This window comes from Canis lupus, chromosome 7 (genome assembly GCF_048164855.1).
Source record: "Canis lupus baileyi chromosome 7, mCanLup2.hap1, whole genome shotgun sequence".
Taxonomy (NCBI): domain Eukaryota; kingdom Metazoa; phylum Chordata; class Mammalia; order Carnivora; family Canidae; genus Canis; species Canis lupus.
The window spans coordinates 2,633,846-2,656,798 of NC_132844.1; the positions used below are offsets into that span (position 1 = coordinate 2,633,846).

Consider the following 22,953-nt stretch of genomic DNA (forward strand, 5'->3'; position numbering starts at 1 on the left):
TGATGCTTTTAAATTTTCCAGCAATCCCGGGTCTGTACTCCTAACTGATGAGGAACAGATGAGGGGGTTACAAAATGAGCATTAGTTATTAGTTTGGAGATAAAACTCTTCTCTTCTTTGGAGATAAAATTTTTAGGTTGACTTTAGAGCCCTACGTGTAGGTTGAATCAAAGGCTCGGCGTATTTATTCTTGTTCATTAGCATTGCTTGGCTTAAAGCATATATATATGTGTATGCTTTCAATCTAGAGAGATTTTTTTTGGGGGGGGGAATTAACTTGACAGGAATTATTTTCTTCCTTTCACTCAAATTATGTGGTTCATACTTGTGACCATTTCACTAAAGAGTGACTAAGATAAAAGAGATATTTTGTTTGACATTATTGTAGAAGTTGATGGGATTGTAAAATTCCCCCAGAAATTGAGCAGCTGACTGCCCGAAGGCAGGTAGATGACCTCTCAATATGTTCTCCTTTCTCCGACATGACTTAAAATTCACACAGATCGGGAACGTTGTTTATACAACATATGGTTGCATGGTATGATTCTTTAAAATAATCATTTATTCAGATATAATTTAGATACATGAAGCTCACATCTTTTAAAGTATATAATTCAGTGGATCTTAGTCTATTAACAGAGTTGCACAACCATCATCATTATTAATTTAAAACATATTCATCACCTGCCAGAGAAATCCCATGCCTATTAGTAGTCACTCCTCATTCTTCCTCATGTCCATCCCTGGCAACCACTTATTTGTTTTCTATTTCCCTGGAGTGGTTATGGATTGTGTGAACACTAGTATAGACACTGATTATATATATATATATATATATATATATATATATATATATATATATATAAATATAATAAATATTTTTATTTATTATAAAATAAATATATAATAAAATATATAAAATCTACTATACACACACACACACCTACATGCATACACACCCATTTAGGCACCTACACCTGTGCACATACATACATAGTGATACTCTTTCAGATTGCAAAAATAGAGACACACTCAAGCAAGTCTGAGCCTTCAGGTATTAGAGAGAGCTTCAGAACCCACAGGGTAAGGGCTCAGTCCTAGAAGGCTCACCCTCCTCCCACCCCCGAGCCTCAAACAACAGTTGAAAGTCCAGATTGTCACCCGGGCTTCTGACCAACTTGAATAGAATAGAACGTCTGCTTAGAGCACAATGTCAGCCCTGGTTCTGAATCAGCCGATGGTGGCAGGGCCACATGTCACAGAGCCTGGCTACCCTTCCTCACACACACACACACACACACATACACACACGTGGGTACACAAAGAGGTATGAACTTGGTGAAAACTGTGGCTTCCAAAAAGAGGGAAGCATCATTTTCAGGCATCTTGCACGGAATGTCCAATAAACCGTCGTGACATGGAGGGATAGTTGGTCTATTGAGAAAAGCTGAATACAAATTTTTACAACACGAAACAGTAGAGAAAATAAGGAGAAAATATACAATTAAAAAAGAAAAACATTTTGACTGAGGCAGGGAACCAGTGATATTTTTCCTTTCTGATCTTCAGAATAATCAAATTCTTTCATGTGCAGATACGACTTTATACAATATACTCTACAGTTTACGAAGTCTACATAAAAGTATTCTTTAAAATGCAGCCGTTTGCCTATCTGCGGAGAGGCAAACTATGAATCTATGGTAAGAATCACTTAGATAGTTTAGGATGGAGATTTTACAATTGAGAAAGAAAAAATATTTTAGATGGGATTGACTGTGTTGTTCAGTCCTCTCCTCTCTGCTTCCTAACACAATTATAGGGTCTCCCCTATATTTATTTTTATGAGCATGGAGACCATGTAAAGTCCTTGGTTCACCCTGTTTGTTCTGAACATGCTGACTCTTCAAATAGAGTCTTTTTTTTTTTTTTTTTTAAACCTATGTACTTAGAGAAATCCATGACATATGGCTCTCTGGTTTATTTTCCAGCTGTTTTCTGTTAACCTTGACTCTGAGAATTTTTTTCTCCAAATAATTTATATATCAAGACAGGATGCAGGTCAGTGAGAAGCTGTACTCTGGATGTGAGGACGTTGAGGCACAGAGCATGAAAAGAGAACAGGATTGTTTCAGCAAATTATAGATGGGTGACTGTCCCCAATTTTCAATTCTTTCTTCCTCTCCCTTACTTTTCCTTCTCTCTTTCCTCGCTTGCTTTTATCATACTTTCACATCCTCTCTGTTGTGCCCGCGTCTGAATGATTTGTGTTTCTGGAGTAATTCTAAACCTCTATGAGTGGCACCCCTATTAAAGTCGAGGCATCACGGAAGCAATTAATTAAAAACAGCAGGCTCTTACCTGATGTCTTCGGGATGATTTTTGCTTATGCTAAATGCCCTACTTTTCCTAATGAGGATGTTCGGTAAACCTGAACATGGTTTTCCCACACTGCGCTTGCAGACAAACCCTGTGTCCAGCAGGACTGCTTGCTGCCTGCCAGACCAAATCCTTTCTCTGTGACAAAGGCTGCCATTGTGTCCCCCATGCAGCCCCACTGATCTTTTCCAAAAGGCCTTTTAGAACATGTGCACATTTATTTCCATTCCCTGATGTGCTGGACGTAATAATAGCCAAAGAACCATGGTAACTTGCCTGGACTCAACGCTGTCTAGTGTTCTCTGAAAGCCATATCTGGCAGCTGGACTTCTGTGTGTGTGTGTGTGTGTGTGTGTGTGTGTGTGTCTGGTTGGGGGAGGGTAATCTCTGGTCCTTTTGTTGGAGGGTGAGGGAGGAATAAAGAGCTTGAAGAAGTGACAAGGTGTCAGTGTCCTCCTGACTCAGCTGTTCGGGGGCTTAATCCCAGCCCACAACTGGATGTCCAAGGGATTGAAGGAGAACGTTCCCCCTGGCTGGTTTCCAACTGTTTCCTAATGCACTTGAGAAAGTTCCATGTGATTTTTTTTTTTTTAATGTAGCACCTGCTCTAACAATCCCCAAGCAACTTTTTTCTTCTCTATTATACTGTACATCTGTTATTTTGCTGACATGGAAGCCGGCATAACAATTAGATTCATTACTTGCCCAATAAATTGATTCCAGCTAAGCTGAAAGACCTCGGTGTACTCTTCCAGCATTTGTCCAATGAGAGGACAAATTTTAATAATCCTGTCTGTAAAGGTTTTTTTCCTGTTAGACCAGTGACATGTCATTCAAATGAGCTTGTTTCATTTCAAGGTGGTGATGAGATGAAATTAGAAAGCCTGAATGATGGGTAAGACAATGAGAGGTGGCTGGGAATCATTTTTACTTCCTCTTAAGCAAAAGCAATTCTGGGAAAGTGCTTTAAAAAAAAATCCTTAAATTTTCTATCTGCAGAACAATTTTAACAAATGAAGACCTTGATGGGATGACAGTCACTTTTTCCCCCCACTTCTTTCCAGTAACAAAAATAAAGAAGTAGTTTCTTCTCTAGAGCCATTTTTTTTTCTTACAATGAAAAAATTCCACTTTGTTGTCCTGGATAGAGTGGGGATGGATAAGGAAGGAAGATAATTTGAAAATACTCTTCCATGTTGAAGTACACATCTTGGTTCAGGCGTAGACACTGTGGAGGCTGGGTGGTGTACAGCGAAGTCTCACTAAATATATCTTCTGAGAGAAAGAAAACAAAGAAACTGATTAAAGGGGCCCTATGGCTGGAGGTGCTAGGCCCTCAAAAGAGATGTTGATAGTAGAGATGAAGAAAGTACTTACCCCGGTGGGAACTTTCAATTGGCAGGATCAACTTAAACACCAAACACAGGCAGCTTATATGGTGTAGACTCTAACTTAGAAATGATTTCTGCCTTAAAAGTTTGCTTTGAAATATTTAAAAAAACTGATGAGGCTTCTTTTTCCTCTAAAATATTGTTATACTTAAATTCTATACAACAAATATAACTGAGAGCCTACTATGTTAAAAAAAAAATTTGCTGGTAAATGCAGGGAATAAAGATGAGTAAGAGATAGTCTTCTTGAGGTATTTATAAACTAACTGCAAAGATAGAGGGACACCTGGGTGGCTCAGGGGTTGAGCGTCTGCCTTCAGCTCAGGTCATGATCCTGGGTCCTGGGATCGAGTCCCACGTCGGGCTCCCTGCATGGAGCCTGCTTCTCCCTCAGCCTGTGTCTCTGCCTCTCTCTGTGTTTTTCAATAACAAATAAATTTTAAAAATCTCAAAAAAAAAAAATAAAAAAGATAGAGGTAGAAAAGAATAGGCCCATGCCCTCTACCTCTATTGCAGGGCAAAGTAAGGTTAAGTCCCACAGTTAACATGTATTTTAAAAAATATCTTGGGGGGATCCTTGGGTGGCTCAGCGGTTTGGCACCTGTCTTTGGCCCAGGGCATGATCCTGGAGTCCTGGGATCGAGTCCTGCATCGGGCTCCCGGCATGGAGCCTGCTTCTCCCTCTGCCTGTGTCTCTGCCCCCCCCCCCGTGTCTATCATGAATAAATAAATAAATCATGAATAAATAAATAAATAAATCTTAAAAAAATAAAAATGAAAAGTATCTTGGGCTTTGTAACATAGAAAATGTACCATTTGATGGAGGGTCAGAGAGGATTTTATGGAGAATGTGGTACTTCACATGTTTCCTTGAAGAATGGATAGGATTCCAACCCATGGAACATGTACTCCAGGTCCAGTTAACACGATGAGTGAAGGCTGGAAAGTCCAAGCTGTGTTCTATTTTCTAACTAATCCAGGGAGATCTAACATATAAATGTAACATTAACGGTACAATTAACATATATATATATATATATTTATGCACACACATATATGTATATATGAACTGTAACTTGAAACATCATCATAAATACTGTTTCTCGGTGAAGTAATTTATCAGCTCATCAGTGGAAGGGGAAGATGTTAAAAGGGATGAGTTGTTCTCCAGACTTCTGGGACAACTTCTGGTGTACTTTGCTAATTGTAAGTATGAATATTTGGAAGTTTGAAGTTGGGGATTTATTTGCAAAGCTTTGAAATATTCATCTTTCATGAGTTCTTTCGACAAATATCTATCGAACCCCTGAGATCTAAGCCATGTCTAGGCAATGGAGATTCAATGATGAACAAAGCAGCACCCTCACTTGGTCCTGGAGCTAAAGTTCTAAGGGTAAGACGTGATCAACAGATGGTCAGGGAGATGTATGACCTGTCAGATGCTGTTAAGATCGATGGAGAAAAATTAATTAGATAAGGGGAAAAGGGTAATATTTTATACAGGTGGCCAAAGAAGATGGGGGGTGGGGGGGTGGGTGGAGGACAGAAGAAGAAGGCAGGGCATTCACACAGACACTGGAAGGAAGTGAAGAAACAAACCATGCAAAGATTTGGAGGGAGAGCACACCAAGCAACAGGAACAGGAAGTGCAAAGGCCTTGAGGCAAGAGTGTGCGAGTGTGAGAACAACTTGGAGACCTGTAAGGCTTGATTCCAGTGAGCCGGGGGAGGGGGTTAGGGGATTAAGGTTTGAGAATTTGGGGGGTGGGAGTAGGATAAACCTTTAAAGTCACTGTAAGAACTTTGGCTTTTACGTTCACTGCCACAGAGACGTTGGGTGGTTTAAACAGACGAGCGCCAGGACCTGAGCTCTGCCTACGCAGGTGCAGATGACTTGGGCCAAGGTGGCAGTGGCGGGGGGGGGGGGTGGGGGGGTTGGGGAGGAAGTGGGCAGAGGTTGGAATATTTTGAAGGAAGATCCGACAGTATTTGGCAATGAATTAGAAGTGGAGAGTGAGAGACAAAGAGTCAGGAACAACTTGGTGGTTTTCGGTTTGAGCGCCAGGAAGGAAGAAGGAAAGGAAGGGAACGCTAGGGAAGCCATAAATCAGGGCCGCATCCCAATCTCCAAAGCAGGTTCCCAAATCCCCCAGATACTGTGAGAGGCGGCAGTTTTTCTCAAAAGCGTCAGCAGTCAGACCCCCACCTGGCCCCCTTCACGCCACTGCCGCACGGCCCACATCCACATGCCCCAGACCTGGAGTTCTCAAGGAGCCGAAGCAGGGAACACCTGCCTGCAGAGCTTAGCTCATAGGAGAGGAGGGCAGACGCATTTCAAATGTTCAGTTATTTCACACATTGCGGGTTAACAGGCCATAAATTTTTATTTATATGAACTTTATTTTCCAGTGGCAGAAGAGACAGAGAGAGAATAAACAAACGAGCAAGTAAATATATGACGTGTCAGGGGTTACGTGGCCGCTGGAGATCTCTGCTCAGCTCGTCCCATATACTCCAGAATAAGAAAACATTCCTTTTCCACAACTGAATTAACATCTACACCGGTGCTGTCCAATAGATATATAATGTGACCTACACGTATAAGCCACACGTGCATTAAGAGGGAAAAAGAAGCAGGTGGAAGTCAATTTAATAATATATTTTACTTTACCAGACATATCCTAAATATTACCACTTTGACATGTAGTTAAAATAAAATTATGACTTTGCATATTATTTTTCATGCCACGTGTTCAAAATCCACTGTGTATTTACTACTTGGAGCACATGTGGGCGCCCGGGTGGCTCAGGCGGTTAAGCATCTGCCTTTGGCTCAGGTCATGATCCCGGGGTCCTGGGATCAAGCCCCTCAGAGGGCTCCTTGCTCAGTGGGGAGTCTGCTCCTCCCTCTGCCCTCCCCCCATGATCTCTCTTTCTCTCTGTCTCAAATAAATAAATAAATAACATCTTTAAAAAAATATTTAGAGTGTGTGTTTTATAGTGTATGTTAACTCCGGTAGAGGGTCAATCGTGGCCTACGGCTAGTGGCTGCCATCTTGGACGGCATTTAGATTTAAACAGCACATTGATTTGGGGCCAATTCTTCCACATTTAGAGACTTTAAAGAATGATTCAACCCGTCTTGGATCTGCATGTGCTCTCCTACCCGGGTCTCGTGTATGAAGGAATCTACACGAACAAAGTTTAAGGACCGTATTGTGAGTCAAAGGCATGCTTCGACTGACCGCCCCTGAGAAAAACAACCCAATGGAAACAACACTTTCCCTTCTCCAACTTTTCTACTTTTGGGAATCTGTCTTTCAAACTAGAGAAAGGAGGAGGTCTTACTTTGGGGTGAATGTGTGTGCGTGCACACTTACACGCGTGTGCGTTGGTGGGCGGCCCTGGTGTTTAGTGGAACTCACAATGCCACGGAAGAATCAGTGAATTCCTGGCTGGGACATAGCAGAGCGTAGCCCCCGATTGCCACCCTGGGTGGGGGGAGACCCCCATGCTCACCCGTGATAAATCAAAGCTGCCTGTACATTCCTGGAGTGTCCGGGGACGTAGCCTTCCCAAGGACGTCGAGCCTTGAAGCTCTGCCCCTGTAACCGTTAGCTGTAAGAAAGTATTCGTGGGCAAGAATAATTGATTTTTTGGCACGTGGGATAGTTGAATACAATGGAATTGTTAGCCTTGAAAAACAAACCAAAACACAAAACCAAGCTTGTAACCCTTGGCTTGAGAGGGGAATGTTCCAGTGCAGGATCTAGGCAAGCGGATGGAGGGAGAGGGGAGGGAAACCCGAACGTGAGGAGGTATCCGGAGAGGGCGGCCCCAGGCCGCAGGCCAGCGAGAGGGCCGCAGACAGGGATGCCCTGGGCCTGTCCTCCCGGGGCCTGGCCGTCCCTCTACACCGACCTCGGGAAGTGTCTGGGCCTCTGATTAGGCGGCCACGCGGCTCGGGCAGGGGGCGCAGACGTCAGCGGCCTGGGACGAGCCGTCCACCTGCGGCCTGGGACGAGCCGAGTCCACGACCTGTCGCTTCCGAACGTTGGTTTCAAAAGGTTTTAATTGCACAGATGAAAACCAGATGCATGCTCGGGGGACGAACCCAGCTGGCACCTGGGACCACCGAGAGGCGCGGAGGCCGGCGAGCTGACGCGGGTGGGCAGCTGGGCTGGGGCCTAGGCTGCAGCTCCTCAGGGTGGAGGCCTCCTGGCGACTTAGGGGGCTGCGGCATCCGACGGGGAGAGGGCTGTGGGGGAGAGCTGCTTTGTAAGGGGGTGACGGGACAACGTGAGGCCCGGCGAAGGGCCTTGGGGGAGCGGGGATGCCACCTAAGGCCTGTGCCAGTGCAGCCTCCTCCCGCCCCCTGTGTATGTCTCGGTGGCCATCTGTCTTGTGCATTCACAAGGATCACAGAAAGGACCAACTTTCTTTCTTTCTTTTTTTCTTTCTTTCTTTCTTTCTTTCTTTCTTTCTTTCTTTCTTTCTTTCTTCTTTCTTTCCTTTTTCTTTTCTTTCTTTCTTTCTTTCTTTCTTTCTTTCTTTCTTTCTTTCTTTTCTTTCTGATTTTATTTATTTATTCATGAGAGACACAGAGAGAGAGAGGCAGAGACCCAGGCAGAGGGAGAAGCAGGCTCCATGCAGGGAGCCCCATGCAGGACTCGATCCCAGGACCCCGGGGTCACGACCTGAGCCCGAGGCTGACACTCAACCGCTGAGCCCCCCAGGGGCCCCCAGAAAGGCCCTTCTAAATCTGCGAGGTGGTGAATGTCAATGATGCTAAGAACAACGTAGAGTAGTTGACTTTTGTAAGAGTGAGAGCCAAAGTGGAGGCTTCGCACAGGTACTGGGCCGTGTGTACTCGACATCCCAGGGAAGTAAGGGGAGAAAGAACAAAAACCTGCGTCACCCTGACCATTTATGTTTCAATTTGTTCATCAGACTTTGGCTGCGGGCGCCCCCAGCCAGATACTGTGCAGGCATCAGCCGCGGGGGCCGGAAGGGCCGCGGAGGAGCTCCCCTGGGAAGAAGGGGCCGGGCTGGGGAGGGGGGCACCCTGAGATCTAAGTCCCTGGCCACACCACCGAAGTGACAACGTGCAAACCACTCACATCAGGAAAATCCGGGGCGCTTTGAAAAAGAAACAGGGGATCCCTTTTCAAAGAAAACAATGCAGTCCAAAATACGTAAACAGAGCTGCTAAGGGAGCAACAACGAGGGCAGTAGTTATTCATCTTTGCTTTACTGCAAAATCTCAACACAAGAGTTTCTTTTGAATCTGGAAGGGTCTCGATGCTCTCACGCATGTGCTCAGAGAGGGTGAGCCACGTGATGGAGAGCCCGGCGGAAGCGGGCCACAGTGCGGGGTCAGGATTCCCCGCTCCGGGATCCTCAGGCAGCCAGGAAGAGAAAGGGCTTCTGGAAAGACAGGTGAGCCTGGCAATGTGCAAAAGCAAAACTTCTATCAAATTTCAGTCATTTGTTCTTCACTGAAACGTCACTGTCAGATTGGTTACCTGTAGGCAGGAGGATATGTTTAGGTCAAGCTGGAGGAATTTTGGGGAAAAAAAAAAAAGTATGATGCACGCAATTAAAGTTTCCTGTACTTTCAAATATACAGCCTCTCTCTAGAATTATTCGTGTATTTAATAACCTCTCACGTATGGCAGCCGATATTTTTCAGCTGGAATTTGAATCAGTTTCTCCAATTTTAAGCTACTGTCTTCTGCCCTGTGCCACTCCCTCATTTGTGAAGACACATGGTCTATCAGATCTCAGGACGCTGCACCGAGCTGGAACGGACGGTCCATGTGGTCAAGTAGGAAAAGGCTCACAATGAAAGGAGGAAACATCCTGGTCTCATCCCTACTTTACCACTATACCACTTAAAAAAAAAAAAAAAAAAGTTATACTTCTTTTTTAACTAAAATAGAGCCTGGGATTTGATGATTTCTAATGATCTGAAACAGTTTCAAGATCCTGGGAGGTGACCGTTTCAGATGCTATTTTGAGGCGACCGTGAATTACTCAGTATTTATATCTGAGCGTAGGGTTCGTTCTCTCCCCGAAAGGTTCCCGAGGAAAAATCCAAATCATAATGGACAAATAGTAACAGAGGTGGAGCTTTCGTTTCCTTTTTTTTTTTTTTTTTTTTTTTTTTAATTTTGTCTTTCTTGGCATTCTGTGTGATTTCTCGAGTCCATCCTGATTTCTTTGAAGCTGTGTTTATTGTTCTTGCTGCCACGGAACTCTTATCATGAACCCTATTATTATTTCGCTGGGGAAAAAAAAAAGAAGTTTATTGCACACCTGTACGCCTTCTACAACCTCTCTGCTGAGGCTCTAGCAGATCTTAGCACATTTTCCAAGGCTCTTGAAGGCTCCAAGCCTTGATCCGTGCTGTTCCTTTTCCTGGTTATTCTCTACGACCTTTTCCAGCCTTTAAAAACTGGGCTCAAATATCACTTCCTCTGCAAAGCCTGCCAGAGAACTTCCATTTTTGCATTCATCACATTGCACTGTAATTGTTTGTTTACACATCTGTTTCCTCAACTGGACTCAGGGCTCCCTGAGGTCGGAAATCTTCTCTTGTTCAACTTTGCAGCTTCCTGTCGGCGGCAGGGAAGTCCAGAGGCAGAAAGGTGGCCCACCCTAAGCAAGTATGTGACCCTTCAGCAAAAGAGTTTTCCTGCCTTCACATTTGCCCCTCTTCTCGCTCCCTTGCTGTTATTTATCTTATCTACTTGTAATTCCTGTTATCTGACAGCATTATTTACTTTGTAACCCCAGCTGAAAAAAAATGTTAAACGAGGTAGAGGCTTTAATGAGAAAAGAATTCGTCTCTGTATTCCTAGGGCTTGACTTAGCAGTGTCCTTGGAGGATCATACTCAGATACTAAATAAATGTATACTTAAGAAGTGATGTGACACTCGCCGCGTTTGACCGTTACCACGGCCTTAGCCCCTGTCCTACGCAGTTTCGATCTATTTACTCATTTCATTTTCCCATCCCGGGAGTAGAAACTGTTATTTTTTCCCAGGATATATGTAAGAAAACTGAGGCTCAGGATGTTTAACTCACTGGCACAGATCACACAGTTGGCGAGAAGCGAAGTCGGTATTCAAACAAAGGTGATAGGACAGGAAAAAGCTAATTTATTTTGCACTTGGCTCATCCTCGGGATTTCGTGAATCAAAGTGATACGTGCTGATTTAACACTGAAGGAGCATGGATCACATATACCAGTTGATGTGCGGTGTTTTCCTCCTTTACAATCTACATTTTAAGGGAGTTTGGGCGAACATCAGCCAGGGGCTGCTATGCTTTGCACATCTCTGGGAATATTGATAGCCGGAGGCTCAGAACTGAGCAGCTTGTGGGTCTGTCTCCTACGATACCTGTGCCCAAAGCAGCATCTCAAAGCCCTGGAGGATGCAAAAAAAGTATGGATTTAGCAAATTGCGTAATCCTCATTTTGACGTGGGTCGTGCCATAAAGAAGAGATTTTCTCTGTGATTTCTAAACTGACCGACTGAAGCTCTTCAAGGACCCCAAGTTCCAGATCTTTGGGCAGAGTGGGCCTTGTTGTGGAGAAAAGGCAAGAAGAAGAAGGTTTCCTTCCCCTTCCTCATCCCCCGGGTCAGCTTCCTTAAGTTCTTACTGTTCACAGTCTCATAATTCTTGCCTCCACGTCTAAATCTCCACACCTATTTCAAGTCATTATCACCAGATTGGCTCGGTGCCTCCGTTTCTTCCTCCGTAAAATGAGGATAATGGTAGTAACCGCCCCCCCAAGGGAGAAACAGGGGGGCACAGGCTGAAACAGGAGATGCGCAGGGGCTGGAGGGAAGCCTAAGGAAGACAGGATGAGTTGGAGACACCAGTGGAAAAGCTCAAGAGATAAATATGAGTAAACGAGGTGATGGGTGGGGGAAAGCTGGGCCTCTTCGAGTAGGGTTCCTGACCTAAAGAAGAACAAGGTTGGGCTGATTCCAAAGCCCTACACTTGCTCAAGCCAAAAACAGAGAATGTAGGTCCTGTTCTGATGCAAGTGGAGGACGCCCAGGGGCCTGCTGGGGTAGGCTGGGGGAAGGAAGAGCTGGCCATAATCCCCATTCTTGGCCAACCACCAGACTGTGTCACTGCTACTGCAGACATTCTGAATGTGCCCTAGTACAATGACATGATTGTACTACACGTTTGAATCATTCGTTGGATATTTTCCTATGATGATCATAAATTCTAACCTGTGCATTTGTGCATCGAATATTGTACCCAGGAGAGTGATGGTTGGCCACACTATCCTGGATAAAAGAGCAGAATGAGCCTGAGTCACTCTTAGGAGGGGCAGTGTTGGCTAATTTGTCACCATCCTGATGAGATTTTCCCTGCAGTAAAATTGCAGTTTACTAGGAGGGACCTCGAGAGGGTTAGATAATCCCTTTCTTGGCTTCTCAACCAACCCTAGACAGATAAGGAGATTAAAGCTCAGGTAGTGATTTGAGGCCCTGAGTAATGGAGATGTTTCCATCTCCAGCTTCGTTTGCCATTAGTTGACCCGTTGACTGTAGACAAATCTCTGTTAAAATACTAGAATGCTTTTTTTGGACTGCAATGAATTTTAAAGACCTATAATCTCCTATCCCTGCTTTGTAAACAGTGAAGGGCATGAACAGATGGCTTGGTTGTTTCTTCAGTGAAAGGGATTTTCTAAGTGACCGTCTTCAGGCGAAGCTGGCTGAGTTTGAAGACAAAACCAACTGCACCATTCACCTCATTGGCATCTACTCAGAACGGAGGATTGTCACTGCACGTGACAGATAGACGGGGACAGCCTCAGGGCAGACACGGTGTATTGTGGCTGCATTTGAGATGGGTGGGAAAGCCCAGTGGACCAAAATGACCTTGGATATACACAGCCCCCAGAAATTCATCCTTCTTAATGAGCTAAGCTTTTCAAATAGAACCGTCTCTAGGAGTGCTGACACGCGGTAGCTCTATCAACCCCTCGCACCTTCGTGTGACTGTGTTGGAAGAGACAACAAGAACCAACTGTTTTGAGGAAAGGACAGCCACAGTGGGGAGATGATGCAAACGCTCTGTCCTCCCCAAGGGCATCTCAAAAAGGACCTTATTATTTCAGGGAAGAGAAAGCGAGATGGAGAGGAAAAGGATACTGGAGGACAATAATGGCAAAATCGGGTTATTTTGCTAGTTCCTAAAGATAAAATAGGACTGCGGAGCTGGACAGAAGAGAAACACCTTGTCAATATATATTTATGTTTAGTTTCTCTTTTTTCTTTTGTCTTCTTGGGGGACCGAAGTCAGTATTTTCTAAGGAAAATCCCAGAATCTCAAGTGACCAAAAGCTCTGCTTTGGCTGAAAACATGCATAAAGATACTTATGAGCTCTATCTACTAAGAACACAAACATTTGTTGGGGCATCTTTCCACAAAAAAGACGGGGAAATTTTCTTGATTTTGAATAGAGATCCTTAAAAACAGCTTTATGGAAATATAAGTCCATACACTGTACCCACTTACAGTATATTTGGGTTTTGGTATGCCCTATTATTAATTTTTAAAAATTTTGGCCAGTTGCACATGACATAATATTTGCCATTTTAACCACTTTAAAATATACACTGAGCAGAGAGTTTTAAAATTATTATTATTTTTTACAGAAGAATTTTGTGACTTAACTCGTGCTCATAATACGAATCTGAAAATAAAATAAAGCTGCGGAATATATATGTATAAAAAAATCAGTTGAAAAGACTCACTGAAATGGACTCTTGTGTAAATGAGCAGCAAATCATTAACTGGTCTTTAGAGACTCCCGTCAGCAGCCAGGAGCCCCAGTGAGATCCTCTGGTTGCTCCTCCCAAGTACCTGCTCTGGAAAAGTCTATAACATCAACAGGTATATCAGGAAAGGTCAGAACCAAAGTGGCCCTGCAATGTTGTTGGTCCTGCCCTCCAGGGGCTTTCGGTCCAGGGAGAAAGAGTGGTTCACTGACTGGAGCACGAGGTAGGCGCCAACAAATCCTAGCACCCAGCTACCAATAAAGTACAATTTACTTTATTTACAATTTAAATTTCTTTCTTTTTTTTTTTTTTTTTTTTACAATTTAAATGTCTTGACAACTGTCTGAACTTTTGTCCCAGACAGACTGATAATACAGTTAAAAACAGGCTAAGTAAGGTAAAAAGATAGGCAGCAGGAAAATCTTTTTTTAAAGCTTATTTTGTCACCTGTGACACTTCGCACGGTAGTAGCTGCCGAGGTAGGAGGCCTTCAGGGTTCCTTGGTGGGTTTGAGAAAACCGTGCTTGCTCCACCCCCAGAGCAAACACACGGCCCTCCAGTCACTATTGTAATGAGTCTGTTTGCTCTGGACTCTTGAGGCAGAGTCTACAGGGTTGCTAACAGGGGCCAACCTCACTTGAGGGCTGTGCGGCTCTCTAGGAGAGATGTCAATTGTTGCTTTGCAAACCACGTCAACGTCTGGACACAATGGCAGTGGGCCGTCAGTATGGACACAGGGTGAATCGTGTAACTCAGGGAAGGGAAAGGTATTTGCAAAAGCAAACCTTCCAGGATTTGAACAAAGCTGCAAGTACAGCTTCTGTTTCCTTCATCCTTCACGTCAGCAAAGTACATGATGACCAAGGAACGTATACATCCTTTTTAGTCACCCGAACCTGTGGACAATGTTCTAAACTGTCCTTTTTTATTTTTTTTATTTTTAAAGTTTCTATTTACTATTTGACAGAGAGAAAGAGAGGGAGAGAGAACAGCAGAAGCAGTGAAGAGGGGGGCCCGCTGAGCAGGAAACCCAACGTGGGCCCCCCACCAAGATCATGACCTGAGCTGAAGGCAGACGCTTACCCCACTGAGCCACCCAGGGGCCCCTAAATTGCCCTTTTTTAGAAAGACACTGTTTGCCTCTATCTTTAAAATAGAGCATAGATGCTGGAGCATAAATGTTATTCTAAACTGTGTTACTTGTACAAATACTTTCAAAATGATTTTTGCTGCCAAAAGTAAAGTAAAACAGTGATTTCTGTGGGGTGGGGGTGGGGAGGTGGGCAAGTGGGGGTGATGTTGTGCAATCATGGATTTAGAAGCCAGGGATGGAAAAGAAATAATCAATGCAGGTTGGATATTAGGTGTTAAACTTAGGCCAGCAGGACATAAGCACCAGGGTTTTCTGCAATGTGGTCTTCAGACCACGGGCTTCAAACTCTCTTCACAAAACAAGCAGAGAAACAAACAAAGAAACAAATAAACAAATCCCACCCAAGACCACTGGAAGTCAGCCTGGTGGGAAGAGACCGCACTTACCTGCATTTTTAAAATCAGCTTTCTATCATTCAGCCCTGGATGGAAATCGTTCTGGTCTTTTCTGATTGTAAAGGATGTGTTGGAGCGACCACAGCTCCTGGCAGCCAAGGTTCCCCGGGGACTGTCCCTGGCCCAGCTGGCACAGTGGGGACTCCTAGCCTTCTGTGTTCCGTGCACCCCACTGGGAGCCTGGTAGGTCGAAGGAGCCTTTTTTTAGGACACTTATAAAGGAATAAATAAAACACATAGGATTACTGAGAAAATAAATGACACTGCCCTGCAGTCATCAAAGAAAAAATGTCCTAGCTGTCCTCTTAAATGAACACACGAAATAACACTACTTAGCGGTAGCCGCAGTAATGATCAAACTTCCAAAGCGGTGATGAGCGTAAATGAAATTTTGATGTCTTCGACAATCAATATGCCTAAGATTCTGTTCATGGTTTCTGTTTCTAGTATTGGTATTGCTACTATGACTGGTTTATTTCCACGCGAAATAGAAGGAAATGCTAAATGTCAGTTAAAAGTCAGCAAAAATAAGGGGTGACTTTTCTCCTTATCTGATCCCAGGAGCTCCCTGAATTCTAACCCTCAATTTGTATACAGCTGAATTCAAATCCCAGCTAAGAAAAGATATTTCTTTTCTAGAAAGAGGTAGAAGTAGTCACAGGAAAACTCCTCTTGCTTCCCCGTTAAAATATGTCACTCCTAAGAAATGTCTTCGTAATGAATTATTTTTTAATTAATTAATTAATCAATTATTTATTTATTTATTTATTTATTTATTTATTTATTTATTTTTTATGAACCCTTGTGTTGAGGGCTGCCTTTCAATAGATTGCAGCGAGGGAGCTGCTCTGCTACATACGAAACCCCAACCCAGAAGCAGGTCGTCTGCGAATGCTTTAGCACCAGGTTCCCCATGAACGTGCGTTGCATGACGGGCTTCCTAATGAATTAGAGGGAAAAATCTACCAACAGCACATGGTAGGGCAGCAGACACACAAAGGTGCTGTTTTTTATTTGCCTTGGAATTGTGTTGGGTGCTCAGCTTCTTACAGACCTCTCACCTGCTGCCCACCTTACAGACAGGTGTTACATGGGAAATTTGGACACCCTGGACCACTTTTCCTCTTGATGTTCATTGTCAAGATCCCTGGAACAAGCTAAAGCCTCTACAGCTTCCCACACAGAGTTGGGGAGGATGAAACAAGATTGCTCACGTTACGCTAGTAGAAGCTTTGTCCTCGGCCCTGCTGCTGAGGCGTCCGAAATAGGAGTGTGAGCATCAACCATACATGTGTGGACTTTGAAGGCCTCCCCCCTGGCTCCATCATATCAGGATTCACACCAAAGAGGCTCAGCTGTTGGTGCCTCACCACGTGACGGTGAACGGGGCGCTGAGAGCCCAGAGGATCCATCTTGTAGAAGAGACCTCAGTCTGCCTCACTCAACCCCCATCATGGTGCACTGTTGCCGAGTAAATGTGGTCCCTCAGTGTGTCCCCTGCTGTTCCAGGAGAAGGGACCGTCAACGGCCTCCTGATGATGGAGTTGTTCACCTGGGGAGGTGAAGGCACACGCACGGAATTGAGCATCAGGGATGCTGAGACTCTGTGACAGCGCTTTCTCCATCTGCCTCCAGTTCCTCAGCTGGAGTCAAGAGAGCCCTATCAGGCTGTCTTTTACGTAGTGGTTGTATTAGTTTGCTAGGGCTGCTGCAACAACGAGCCACACACCGGGCCCCTTAAGCCACGGAAATTTATTTCCTCGCAGTTTGGGGAGTTGGAAGTGTGCAATCAAGGTGTCAGCAGGCAAGGGAGCATTCCAGGCCTCTCTCCGTGGCTTGCAGATGGCTGTCTTCTCCCTGTGTGTCTTCTGTCCTCCGCCCTCTATGCATGACTCTGTGCTCAAACTTTCCCTCTTTCTGAGGACCCCAGTCATGCTGGCGTAGGGCTCACCCCAGTGACCTCACTCTCACTCAGTTACCTCTATAAGACCTTATCTCCCTATAAGGCCACATTCCAAGGTACTGAGTGTTAGGACTTCAACAGATGGATATTGGGAGAGGGCTGAGGGTCCATAATTCAGCCCCATAACAGCCATCTTTCCGATCTTAGCTATTAGATAAGCGGTCAGCTCTCCTAGACGTGTAGCGGTAGATTCAGAGACTCTTCCAGAGGGCAGAGCCTGGGCACTGGTGACTGAGGCACCCGGAGGACAGCCGCTCTCTCTGTCCTTGGCAGCTCTCTGTGGTGGCCTCGGGAGACTCATGCCTCACTCCCAGGAAAGAGGCTAGGGAGAGGTGGCCTTCTCCTTGGGGAAATCAAAGAGCAGCCAGGACTACAGCAGCTAGCGATGCCAAAGGCAAACGCAGAGACTTTCTTCCCTATGACAAATCCAGTAACAGCTCGATTCAGACTCTTAGTGCTGGGGGAGAGGCAGATGGCTAATGAGCAGGGTCCCAGCCCAGGAGAGGACCAGAATCCCACCTGAGCCACGGCCCTTCAGCCCTGCCTTGAGCCCACACAGCTAAGAGCCTCTTCAGGGGAGCGTCATCATGGAGCCCACACCGGCCTTCACATGCTAACCCTGGATTTTAGCAGTAAATTGCTGGGTGTTCTCATGGTGTGTTATTTACTCTACGACACTTTATCTGGGTTTATAAACCATGGACTTGGTTTTCCTGCCAACTTCAGTGTGGAGTAATTGAAATTAAAAAGAAAGAAGCCAAGTGCCAAAATCGACAAGTCTCATCGATAGAACAAAAGGACAAAAAGCAGCTGAATTTCTAAAATAAAATAGATTCTATCTAATGTAAAACAATTGTAAAAGAGTTTTTAAAAGAATCCTGGTGAGGAAATGGCTTTCAATCACCAAAGAATTTTGTACCATTGATAGGATATAATCATAAAATTTTATGGTGATTTCGATTTCATTAACGTTTCCTTGTTTATTTACCACATCTCAGATAAGCCACACCTATGAAATCTGGACAATTAAAAATTATCTGAAATTTTATTATGCTACCATGAGATAAAAGCAGTTCTAAATCGATCCCAGCTGTGAATTTTCAACTTCAAAACTTTTACATCGAAATCTGTCTGAAACTGAGTCAAGTGTGCCATTTTTTCCTCTGCAAGTAAAGTCCTGTTACTGTTCCCATGACATGCTTCCTTAACTCACTTCTTTTTCTAAACTGAGTTCAGTGATTTTGTTCTCACTCAGCCTCTATGCAATCTGAACTTTAGCTTATTTATTTCATTTATAAGTTTCTGCCCTTGTGTTGGCTTTGGGGAGTATTTTTCGTTTATTCTCCAAGCTTTGCTTTTTTTTATTACTCAAGGGACGGGTAGCTATAATTTACACGTCCCATAGACTCTTTTTCACAGCGTTCTAATATTAATCTCTCAAATCTTCTGTAACCCTGCTTTGCTTGTGAGCCACTCTAGTTCTTGTCCAACCTCGATGCGAAATCGTAAGCTCCTCAGGGTAGTGATCTTGTGTCTTGGTGTTTTGTAATGTGTTCTAGACACTTCTTACCAGACTCTGAGTAATCATAATACACAAATTGGTGTAATTAGATTACGGATCTGTTAATGACGGTATATCTTGCAGATAACATTCTACAGCTAGGTTAGGGTGTGATCCAGCAGCACAGAGAGCCAGACGTGGGTAAAATGATTAAGCAAAGGAAAAGTCGGAAATAAATTTTTTACAAGTGTAAAGGAAAGCAAACCTCTTGCAATGTGGCTATTTGTCCCCAAAAGAAGTCAAAGGTGGACTGTCAGGCTCAGGAGAAGACTTGTACTTTAAAAAGTGTGCCAAATAGGCTAAATAGGAAAATACAAAAGTCTGTGACTACTCATTCTGGGCTTGCTGGAAATCTGAAAAGAAAAACTCTTCCTCAGGTACAGAAAATCAATGAATATTTGAAAAGCATGCTGGTAACGTACTGTCTCCCTTGGCAACTGATCTGATTAGTCTGTGACCCAACTGAACTTTTTTCTTTTTTCTATATTTGTTACAGCTCTAATCGCCACGTCTCCTAGATGCTTGGACAGTGACACGATAGAAACGGAAAATTGGAGACACTCCCTCTCTAGCATCAGATCACTTCTGGTCACTTCCTCATGGGCATTATTAAATCAACTGAACAGCTATCTTTAAAATCCCCATTAGGTTTCTGGGGAAACAATATTTATAGATACTGAGAGCCACCTTCTCCATTCTTTTTCAAAAACAAAATAAGATAAATCAATAGGAAATTTTCCAAAATTGGGAAAAATAATACAGAGTTAAGGATTTTTTTTTTTTAATTGTGTTTATAAGACTAAGAAAGCCCTTCCCACGGAACCCTGGTTACTGCCTCAGGGCTATTGCCACTGTCACCCTCTGGGAATGTAGTGTGGAGTGGAGGGTCTTTGTCACATCCCATTGTCCCTAGAGAGTGAGTATAAGGGGCTGTCCAGACACGGGGCTGGGATGCTATGGCAAAGACAGCGAGGGGCATCCCACTTCGCTGAATCAGGGTCCTGAATCTTAGTGTCTCCTGGAGCTGTCGTGCCCAGGAGGAATTAAAGGGGTGCAGCACGGGGTCCCGTGAGGACAAGGCTGTCATCTGTGTTGACTCAGGCAGCAGAAGAGTTAGTGACTCCTCACGCTACACCATGACCTCCAGCATAGGAAAGCTTGCAGTCTCTGCCAAGGTCTCAGAATCATCCTTCTGGAGGAGCCAACAGGCACGAGAGGACATAAAGGTGACAAAATGAAGAATGCTAACTTTTCAGCCTTCCTGGCAAGCTTTCTGAGGTGACAGGGTTGGATGGGGTTCACCAAGCGAGTCTGGCAAACCTACGTGCTACTGGAACCATAGCAGCTTTAGGCCACTTTTTAAAGTCATTTAAAAGAAAGTAAAATTAATGTAGGGTGTTATGAATGGAGGGTTTGTATTCCCCCAAATTGACATGTTGAAATCCTCATCTCTAACAGAATAGCGTTAGGAGGTGGGGGCCTTTGGGAGGTGGTTAGGTCACAAGAGCAGAACCCCCTGAGTGGAATTAGCACCCCGTGTAAGAAGAGAGCTTGCTTCCTTCCTCTGCTAGCTGTCACGGGAGGCTACATCCGTGGACATAGCCATCTGCAAGTCGCAGCGGGCTCTCCCCAGATATCCCATCTTCTGGTGCCTTGACCTTGGACATCCCAGGCTGAAGAACTGTTAAGAAATAAATACATGTTGTTTAAACCACCAGGTCTCTGGTATTTTTTGTTATAGCAGCCTCAGTGGACTAAGACACAGGTAATGCCCAGAACCCTGTGGGAAAGTATTCAGTTGTATTTTTTAGTTTGTTCAAGAAAGGATAAGAAACTAGTTCTTGTTGAAGTAATAAATTAAAAAAAAAAAAAAAGACACAAAAAACTAGCTCAATATCTTTGAGGACAAAATGAACATGATTTAGTATTAAAATTGGAATAAAGACTAAAATGAGGAAAATCCTAATTTAATATCTTTCCTGTTTATTGTCTGTGTATGAAACCTACTTATCATCTAAAAAGGTTTTTCATGAATTAATTGGAAAATCTATCTTCTGAAAACATTACATGGTATTGATTGTTCTGTCTTTGTTTCTGACTCTGTGTGTATATGGTGTAATATATATAAATATAAATATACACCACACACACATATATACACACACACTATATATATATATATATATATAAATTTAAAAAAGATCTATATATATAAATTAAAAAAAGATATATATATATAAATTAAAAAGATATATATATATATTGGCTATATATATAATGGCAGAGCTCATAGTATGCATATATTTAACAACTTAATGTCAGGAATACCAGGCAAATGGAATTGTTCTTCCTAACTATAATCAGGCTTTGTCCACTTAACATCAAATATTACCAACTTAAAATTTTTTCTTGCCAGCTTTATGGTTGTTTGTCACGTAATTCATTTCTTACAAATCAAGCTGCAAAACTCTGTGTTACTCTTTGTTCTTAAAGTGAAATCTAAGCAAATGTAGTTTAAAAATCTCAGTCATAAAATTGAGATTAAAGCCACTGATCTCAGGCGACCAAATAGAAATGATTAAAATTAGAGATATTTCAAGATGTGTTACCAACAACAGTTTTAAGACAAAGCTGTTGGGCAGCCCTGGGAAGCTCAGCGGTTTAGCGCTGCCTTCAGCCCAGGGCGTGATCCTGGAGTTCCGGGTTTGAGTCCCACATCGGGCTCCCTGCATGGAGCCTGCTTCTCCCTCTGCCTGTGTCTCTGCCTCTCTCTCTCTCTCTCTGTGTCTCTCACGAATAAATAAATAAAAATCTTAAAAAATAAAAAAAGACAAAGCTGTCACAATTTCTAGAGTTCGATTTTTGAACAAGATATTTTCAAGTATTTCAATATTATTTTATCCTCCATAATTTAAGGAGGCCTTAGTAGATAAGACTGTTATCCTTATTTGTAAACCTATTAGAAATTTTTGTGGTTAAAAGGTAAGCTTTTTTGCATTTTGTTATAAAGCAGTCCCTTCGTAGATGTTTATAAAGGAACCAAAGCGATACTATTTGTCACGCAACTTTATTTTCTTCGTATGTGCCGAGTGTTAGATTGGGCTGAGTTTAGGAAACTCAAAGCTTCAGAGATCCAAATAGCACAGGAGGTGAAGTATTAAAGTAAAATTATTTGCAGAATCGTCACCTGTGACCTAAGGGAAAAGGTAGTTGTTTATGTACATGAACGTAGACGTACATACACATGTAATTGTATATACTTTCTTTTTTCTATAACCAGCATTTCTTTTTCATTCTCTACACACATGTTGTGGACTTGATCACACATTTATTCCCTGGGATTCCATGGAGTATAAAGCATATAAGAGTTGGGGAGGAAGAATTTGGGGCTGATATTTGGTAATGGGTTCTTTGGATAAATTCATTAGGTCTGACATACTTAGAGTTCCTTAGTTGTGTAGAACCAGCAACTCATTACTCATTACTCTTAAGATTAATAGCAAGACCTTATTGAGGGGTCAAGATGCCGAACATCTATGCTTCCCCGGAGAGTTCAGCAGGCAGCCTTCCCTGACTAGGCTCGCCCCCTGGAAATAATTCCTTCTTTTTCACCCCCTCAGCACTTATGGTTTTAAGTTGGATTTCACTTTTTTTTTTTCCTACATAACCGTTTTCCCACCATCACATATGGGTTTGTTCCTGTCACTTCCATCCAAACTATTATTTTCAAGGTTATAAGCCACCAACATTCTTGTCACCAAATCCAACAAACACTGTCCATCAGTATCTTGTCTGTCCCCAAGTTGTCAATGCTGTTGATCACTCACCCAATCCCCGGGCTCCCGAGTTACCGTTCAGTGCTTGTTTACTTCGTCACCTCACATTTGTCTTTCCTCCATCCTTCCATGTTGGGTTGCCTCTCAAACCTGCTCTTCATTCGGAATTTGCTGTCTTGGTGCCCAGGACCCATCCACCCATGGTGGTAAGGAGGGTACAATATTGTCTGATGGGTAAGGCAATTGGACGCACCTACCTCTAAAACTTCTTTGCCACTTTGTGTGTCTTGTGAAAATTACATCTCTAACTCTCTATTTTTCATCTGAGGTTGAGGTAATAATATATCTATGTCACAGTGTTACTATGAGGATTCAGTAAGTTCATGGACATGTCCAACTAGCACAACGTCTGGCATATAGAAAATATTTAATACGTATAAGGCTTTTCTACATTTTTTCCTAATTGCCTTAGCTAGAAGCTTGGAGTCATCTTAGACCCTTTTCTATATAATTAAATTCCCTG

General features: G+C 43.3%; 1 long non-coding RNA gene across 2 annotated transcripts; it reads right to left on the reverse strand.

Annotated features, from left to right (window-relative positions):
- Positions 1-3,388: 3,388 nt before the first annotated feature.
- On the reverse strand, positions 3,389-22,953 carry LOC140636203 (uncharacterized). Of its 2 annotated transcripts, none has more exons than XR_012033500.1 (4): positions 22,482-22,953; positions 20,188-20,335; positions 15,122-15,342; positions 3,389-3,651 (listed from the first exon to the last, which is right to left on the reverse strand). It is a non-coding gene; the product is annotated as an uncharacterized lncRNA (long non-coding RNA). The 2 variants fall into 2 exon arrangements; XR_012033499.1 differs by lacking the exon at positions 3,389-3,651 and adding an exon at positions 8,926-9,291.